Raw genomic sequence first — 8,802 nt, forward strand, 5'->3', positions numbered from 1 at the left:
CACACACACACACACACACACACACACACACACAGACACACACACACACACAGACACACACACAGACACACACACACACACACACACACACACACACACACACACACACACACACACACACACACAGACACAGACACAGACACAGACACACAGACACACACACAGACACACACACACACACGTGACATGTGCATTTCTCTTGCTGAGGGAAAAGACATCTATCAGTGGAGACAGGCTAGAAAATGTGTGTCAAAACAGCCTCATGTGCCGTTGACATTTACTGTTTCTTCCCGTAAGGAGAGGTCAGTATGGCTTATTGATGAGGCCTGTGTGTGTGTTTGTGTGTACTGCATGTGATTTCAGCCATAACAGCATAACATTGGGAACATAAAAATAACATTCTCTGGGTATAGGGTCAGTTGAGGGTGGGGGGGTGGGGGGTATATATAGTCTAGTCTCATCTCCTATTCTCTCTATACACCAAGTCACTTGGCTCTGTCATATCCTCACATGGCCTCTCCTATCATTGCTACGCAGACGACACACAACTAATCTCCTCCTTTCCCCCTTCTGATAACCAGGTGGCGAATCGCATCTCTGCATGTCTGGCAGACATATCAGTATGGATGACGGATCACCACCTCAAACTGAACCTCGGCAAGACGGAGCTGCTCTTCCTCCCGGGGAAGGACTGCCCGTTCCATGATCTCGCCATCACAGTTGACAACTCTGTTGTGTCCTCCTCCCAGAGTGCAAAGAGCCTTGGCGTGACCCTGGACAACACCCTGTCGTTCTCAGCTAACATCAAGGCGGTGACCCGATCCTGTAGGTTCATGCTCTACAACATTCGGAGAGTACGACCCTGCCTTACACAGGAAGCGGCACAGGTCCTAATCCAGGCACTTGTCATCTCCCGTCTGTATTACTGCAACTCACTGTTGGCTGGGCTCCCTGCCTGTGCCATTAAACCCCTACAACTCATCCAGAATGCCGCAGCCCGTCTGGTGTTCAACCTTCCCAAGTTCTCTCACGTCACCCCGCTCCTCCGCACACTCCACTGGCTTCCAGTTGAAGCTCGCATCTGCTACAAGACCATGGTGCTTGCCTACGGAGCTGTGAGGGGAACGGCACCTCCGTACCTTCAGGCTCTGATCAGTCCCTACACCCAAACGAGGGCATTGCGTTCATCCACCTCTGGCCTGCTGGCCCCCCTACCTCTGCGGAAGCACAGTTCCCGCTCAGCCCAGTCAAAACTGTTCGCTGCTCTGGCACCCCAATGGTGGAACAAGCTCCCTCACGACGCCAGGACAGCGGAGTCACTCACTACCTTCTGGAGACACTTGAAACCCCACCTCTTTAAGGAATACCTGGGATAGGATAAAGTAATCATTCTACCCCCCCTTACCCCACCCCAAAGAAAGAAAGAAAGAAAAAAAAACATTGTAAAGTGGTTATCCCACTGGCTATAAGGTGAATGCACCAATTTGTAAGTCGCTCTGGATAAGAAAGTCTGCTAAATGACGTAAATGTAAATGTAAAATGTCATTCTCAGGGTATAGGGTCAGTTGAGGAGGAAGAGGGTATTTACAGTCTGAGGAGGAGGGTACACTGATAACATCCCATTGTATGTTGTGTGCCTTGAGAACAGGCAGGCATTCGGCTAGCTATCCGGCTTGTTATCTCCTGGGCAGTTCCTCTCTTCTCCTCTTCAGGCCTGGTTATCATCACCATTAGTCAGGTTAATAAAGACCCTACAGCCAGTCCAGATTTTCCTTCATCACTCAGCTCCACACAGACCTATTCCAGGCCAGGTTTTCCTCTAGCGAGCCCAGCCATTTTCATTAATTGTATTTATTTAGCCAGGATAGTCCACTGTGTAACACTTGCCACTATTTTCCAGGGAGTCCTGGGATCCAATCTGGGAGCCGGACCCGGAGGCCATGAGTGCAGGACCCCACAGCCTGCAGCAGCAGAGCTCCAGAGACATGGAGCACGGAGCACCACCCCCTGCTTAGCCCAGGTAATTGGATCTGAGTGTTAATCTGTGCAATACCTCAAGAACTTAACCTAGCAGTAGCTGAAGGTAGAGGTAGAGGTAGAGGTAGAGGTAGAGGTAGAGGTAGAGGTAGAAGTGGAGGTGGGTGGAGGTGGAGGTGGAGGGAGGTGGAGGTGGAGGTAGAGGGGGAGGTGGAGGGTAGAGGTAGAGGTAGAGGTGGAGGTGGAGGGGGAGGTGGAGGGAGGTGGAGGTGGAGGTAGAGGTGGAGGTAGAGGTGGAGGTGGAGGAGGAGAGAGGTGGAGGTGGAGAGGTGGAGGTGGAGGTGGGTGGGTGGAGATGGTAGAGGTAGAGAGAGGTGGAGGAGGAGAGAGGTGGAGGTGGAGGGAGTTGGAGGTGGAGGTAGAGGTGGAGGTAGAGGTGGAGGTGGAGGAGGAGAGAGGTGGAGGTGGATGTAGAGAGAGGTGGAGGTAGTGGTAGAGGTGGAGGTGGAGGGAGTTGGAGGTGGAGGTAGAGGTGGAGGGAGGTGGAGGTGGAGGTAGAGGTAGAGGTAGAGGTAGAGGTGGAGGTGGAGGTGGAGGTGGAGGTAGTAGTGGAGGTGGAGGCGGAGGCGGTGATGGAGGTAGTGGTGGAGGTGGAGGTGGAGGTAGCGGTGGAGGGAGGTGGTGGTGGAGGTAGAGGTGGAGGGAGGTGGAGGTAGAGGTAGAGGTAGGTGGAGGTGGAGGTAGAGGTAGAGGTAGAGGTGGAGGTGGAGGTAGAGGTGGAGGTGGAGGTAGAGGTGGAGGGAGGTGGAGGTGGAGAGAGGTGGAGGTGAAGGTAGAGAGAGGTGGAGGTAGAGGTGGAGGGAGGTGGAGGTAGAGGTGGAGGGAGGTTGAGGTGGAGGTGGAGGTAGAGGTGGAGGTAGAGGTAGAGGAGGAGGTGGAGGTGGAGGTAGAGGTGGAGGGAGGTGGAGGTGGAGAGAGGTGGAGGTGGAGGTAGAGAGAGGTGGAGGTAGAGGTGGAGGTGGAGGTAGATGTAGAGGTAGAGGTGGAGGTGGAGGTGGAGGTAGAGGTGGAGGTGGAGGTGGAGGTGGAGGTAGAGGTAGAGGTAGAGGTGGAGAGAGGTGGAGGTGGAGGTGGAGAGAGGTGGAGGTGGAGGAGGTGGAGGTGGAGGTGGAGGTAGATTTGGAGGTAGAGGTGGAGGTGGAGGTGGAGGTGGAGGTAGAGGGAGGTGGAGGTGGAGGTGGGTAGAGGTGGAGGTGGAGGTAGAGGTAGGTGGAGGTGGAGGTAGAGGTGGAGGGAGGTGGAGGGAGGTGGAAGTGGAGGTAGAGGTGGAGGTAGAGGTGGAGGAGGAGAGAGGTGGAGGTGGAGAGAGGTGGAGGTAGTGGTAGAGGTAGAGAGAGGTGGAGGTAGTGGTAGAGGTGGAGGTAGAGGTAGGTGGAGGTGGAGGGAGGTAGAGAGAGGTGGAGGTAGAGGTGGAGGTGGAGGTGGAGGTGGAGGTAGAGGTAGTGGTAGAGGTGGAGGTGGAGGTAGAGGTGGAGGTAGAGGTGGAGGTGGAGGAGGAGAGAGGTGGAGGTGGAGAGAGGTGGAGGTGGAGGTGGGTGGAGATAGTGGTAGAGGTAGAGAGAGGTGGAGGAGGAGAGAGGTGGAGGTGGAGGGAGGTGGAGGTGGAGGTAGAGGTGGAGGTAGAGGTGGAGGTGGAGGAGGAGAGAGGTGGAGGTGGATGTAGAGAGAGGTGGAGGTAGTGGTAGAGGTGGAGGTAGAGGTGGAGGTGGAGGTGGAGGTAGAGAGGTGGAGAGAGGTGGAGGTAGAGGTGGAGGGAGGTGGAGGTGGAGGGAGGTGGAGGTGGAGGTAGATTTGGAGGTAGAGGTGGAGGTGGAGAGAGGTGGAGGTGGAGGTAGAGCGAGGTGGAGGTGGAGGTAGTGGTGGAGGTGGAGGTGGAGGGAGGTGGAGGGAGGTGGACGTGGAGGTAGAGGTAGATGTAGAGGTGGAGGTGGAGGTGGAGAGAGGTGGAGGTGGAGGTAGAGGGAGGTGGAGGTGGAGGTGGAGGTAGAGGTAGGTGGAGGTGGAGGTGGAGGGAGGTGGAGGTGGCGGAGGTGGAGGTGGAGGTGGAGGTGGAGGTAGAGGTGTAGGTAGAGGTAGAGGTAGAGGTAGAGGTGGAGGTGGAGGGAGGTGGAGGTGGAGGTAGAGGTGGATGTGGAGGTTGTGGTGGAGGTGGAGTTTTTAGTGGTTCCCTTTTTTGGTTTGTCAGCCCGGAGGCTGAGTACGTTAGGGAAGAGGGGTACAGAGGGGTGTTAGGAGACATGGTGGTAGAGAGAGTTATTAAGAGACAGGAAGTATTTCCACCATGTGCTGAAAACCTCAGTGAAGCTCAGCATTTCCCCTAGGTAGCGACGGAAATGGCACCCCATTCCCTATACAGTGCACTACTTTCTCTGGTCAAGAGTAGGCCTAGTGAACAGGATAGAGTGCAATTTGGGAAATATCCTTATCCGTGTGTGTTTCTCCCATGGTGTCAGTGAGTGAGGACAGGCTGGTGCGATGCACAGACACACAGACACCTGGTGGGCCTCTGAACAGCCACAGACTACAGTGCTCCAGGATCCAGGTCGACCTCCAGGACAGCTTCCAGAGCTGCAGAGAAGGTGCCACCGTCTCCTGCCTTGCCCCATGCCTAGGCGCCAGCCCCAGCCACGTGTAGCTTAACGCTGGGGGCTGGGGCTGGGGGATAGAGGATAGAGAGAGATATGGATAGGGTTGGGGCAGGGCAGGTCAGGAGACTGCTGCTTCAGAAGGTGAGATAATTGTATCACACCACATGTGACATGAGCCTCCTGAGGGTGTTGTGAAACCAAGCTCTGATTGACAGGCTGTACGATGAGGCTACGTCCCAAATGGCACCCTATTCCCTATGGGCCCTGGTAAAAAAGTAGTGCACTACGTACGGAATAGGGTTCTGTTTGGGACATCAGACGGAGCATTCCTCTATGAAGACATGCCACCCAGAATGAGAATGATTTGAGACCCTTGCCAACGTTATGGGGCCTGATGGGGTCCGGTTTAGGGTTGCACAGGAGGGCGTCACTAGACACATAGCTAAGCTAGGACTGTCAGAATACACCCTAATAAAGTCCCAATTGGACTTCACACGTATGGCAGTTTTAACGCCTAAAGCTGTTCCCCACAACACAGAAGGACCAGAGATCACACCCAGCGTGAGCTCGGCTCCCACAACCAAAATCTCTCACCAGAGACTTCATTATACAGTGTAACTTAAGAGCTGGAGTATCAAGACATTTCTGTTTCTGGGAAGAAGACGTTTATCTTGGGAGCTGACTGCTGTACAATATTGTAATTGTAAAGCCCCCACCAAGCTTCCATGTCTGTAGTTAGTGCTGGTGGTGTGGAGGGTTGAAGGCCCAAATGGGATTGGGTTGGGTGGGTATGTGAGGCGAGCAGCGAGGGAGGGTTTGGTTTCTCTAGCTGGATGGATTCAGAAGCTTTGATGTGTTCAATGTGGCCATAGAGGCGTTTCATCCCATCCTACAACTCCATAACGGATTCCCCGCTTTCTCAGTCGTATGGTGACAAAAAGAGAGTTTCTAATCACTTCTGGTCCTACAGTCCCCTATGTTCTGACTCCTATTGTGTGAGACTATGTATACTGAACAAAAATATAAACTCAACATGCAACAATTTCAAAGATTTTACTGAGTTACAGTTCATATAAAAGGAAATCAGTCAATTGAAATAAATTATAATCTATGGATTTCACATGACTGGGGAATACAGATATGCATCTGTTGGTCAAAGATACCTTTAAAAAAAGGTAGGGGCGTGGATCAGAAAACCAGTCAGTATCTGATGTGACCACCATTTGCCTCATGCAGCGCGACACATCTCCTTTGCATAGAGTTGATCAGGTTGTTGATATTGTCCTGTGGAATGTTGTCCCACTCCTCCTCAATGGCTGTGCGAAGTTGCTGGATATTGGCTGGAACTGGAACACGCTGTAATACACGTCGATCCAGAGCATCCCAAACATGCTTAATGGGGGACATGTCTGGTGAGTATGCAGGCCATGGAAGAACTGGGACATTTTCAGTATCCAGGAATTGTGTACAGATCCTTGCGACATGGGGGCCGTGCATTATCATGCTGAAACATGAGGTGATGAATGGCAAGACAATGGGTCTCAGGATCTCGTATCGGTATCTCTGTGCATTCAAATTGCCATCGATAAAATGCAATTGTTTTCGTTGTCTGTAGCTTATGCCTTCCCACGTTGACATCAGCAAACCACTTGCCTACACGACGCCATACACGTGGTCTGCGGTTGTGAGGCTGGTTTGAACGTGCTACCAAATTTACTACCACATTTACATTTACCTCATTTCAGCAGACGCTCTTATCCAGAGCGACTTACAGTTAGTGAGTGCATACATTTTTTTTTCATACTGGTCCCCCGTGGGAAACGAACCCACAACAAACACGGGACCAACACTTTACATGTTGCATTTCCATTTCTGTTCAGTGGTATGTGATGTGCGACCATGTTGCGTTTATATTTCTGGTCAGTGGTATGTGATGTGCGACCATGTTGCGTTTATATTTCTGTTCAGTGGTATGTGCGACCATGTTGCGTCCACCATGTGTGAGACTTATTTAGGCTACTTGTCTTGTGGAGCAAGGAGGTGGGGTTTTTCAACCTGGACTCAAAAAACCAGGACACTCAAATTAGTATGATATGTTACGTTTGGTATGCTATGTATTACTTTGTGGATTTCCATCATCCATTTAGTATGATACAGTATGCTACAATGTACAATTCTTATGATATGTTACCAATTTCAATTTGTTGTGCCAAACATTAGCTAAGTGGCTAGGTTGCTAACACTAACGTTAGCTAGGTGGCTAATGTTAGCTAGGCGGATAACATTAGCTAGGCTAGAGGTTAGGGTTAGGGGTTAAGGTTAGGGTATAAGTTAGGCTTAGGTTAAAGGGTTAAGGTTAGGGTTAGGGGTTAAGGTTAGGGTATAAGTTAGGCTTAGGTTAAAGGGTTAAGGTTAGGGTTAGGGGTTAAGGTTAGGGTATAAGTTAGGCTTAGGTTAAAGGGTTAAGGTTAGGGTTAGGGGTTAAGGTTAGGGTATAAGTTAGGCTTAGGTTAAATGGTTAAGGTTAAGGTTAGGGGGTTAAGGTTAGGGTATAAGTTAGGCTTAGGTTAAAGGGTTAAGGTTAGGGTTAGGGGGTTAAGGTTAGGGTATAAGTTAGGCTTAGGTTAAAGGGTTAAGGTTAGGGTTAGGGGTTAAGGTTAGGGTATAAGTTAGGCTTAGGTTAAAGGGTTAAGGTTAGGGTTAGGGGTTAAGGTTAGGGTATAAGTTAGGCTTAGGTTAAAGGGTTAAGGTTAGGGTTAGGGGTTAAGGTTAGGGTATAAGTTAGGCTTAGGTTAAAGGGTTAAGGTTAGGGGTTAAGGTTAGGGTATAAGTTAGGCTTAGGTTAAAGGGTTAAGGTTAGGGTTAGTTGCAAAGTAGCTAAAAAAGTAGTAAGTAGCTGCAATGGGTTAGGGTTAGGTTAATGTCAATGTTTCTGAAATGCTAAAGTTGTCTGTGATAAGGGGCGGCAGGTGGCTTAGTGGTTAAGAGCGTTGTGCCAGTAACCGAAAGGTCGTTGGTTCTAACCCCCGAGCCGACTAGGTGAAAAATCTGTAGATGTGCCCTTGAGCAAGGCACTTAACCCTAATCGCTCCTGTAAGTCAGAGTGTCTGCTAAATAAAATAATGAGTTTTAAAAATGTAACCTTTGGGTTGCTAGACGTTCACATTATAACCCTACCCATCCAACCCCGACCAACCACCCTACTTTCGTTTTTGCCTTAAGTGACCTTGTGTCTTATGCAACCGTACCGAACGTAACATATCATACTAATTTGAGTGTCCTGGATTTTAGTTCACTATGTTATGTCTAGTCTAGGAGACCAGGCAGGGTTTTAAAGTCCCTAGAAGGGTTTAAACCAGTTCTGATAGTCAGCTGGCATATTGTTTGTGTGCATATAGTTTTTCCTCCTTATTTTAATTATTCAGACTCCTGAACCTTGTGCCCTTGTATAACACTACTGTACATAGCCTGCTGTCAAGTGGATGTTGCATTTATACCGGGTCAGCTACACATTACCATATTACCACTCCACTGCCTGGCAGCATTTTCAGAATACAGTTACACACAACTCTATGTGTCAATAAATAAAATGGTTTGTGCTCCAAAAGGTATTTATGGGTGGAAACTGGTGGAAATGTACTTTGAATGACTTTGTAACTCGCAACTTAACATTAACATAATGGATGCATTCTGCATGCCAGCCTTTTCCTGACATCAATCTATCTCCATATTTTCCTTATGTTAGGGATAATCAACGAAGGGCTTTGCATTCTGTGGAAAGTAATGAACAACGTGGAAGGTGTGTTACATGATGCGCTAGCTTTCAAAAGCAGCTCAAACACAGAACATGTAAGAATTAACTAAAGCCATTGAATTCTACCGTGCGGATATACGGTGCATTATAGGGAAATGCCCTTCAAGCCAATTAGAAATGAGTATTTCAACAATGCCATGGTATAAGTTGATTGTTCTCAGAATATGATGGTAACTAATGGACTGTATAATGCTTATTCATATTGCCTAAGAATAAGAAGCACACAGGAGTACTGTCGAGTTCTCTCCAGAAATAATACTTAAACCAACCAGCCCGTGGTTAAAACCAACCAGCCCGTGGTTAAAACCAACCAGCCCGTGGTTAAAACCAACCAGCCCGTGGTTAAAACCAACCAGCCCGTGG

Source organism: Coregonus clupeaformis, chromosome 23, assembly GCF_020615455.1.
Source record: "Coregonus clupeaformis isolate EN_2021a chromosome 23, ASM2061545v1, whole genome shotgun sequence".
Lineage (NCBI taxonomy): Eukaryota > Metazoa > Chordata > Actinopteri > Salmoniformes > Salmonidae > Coregonus > Coregonus clupeaformis.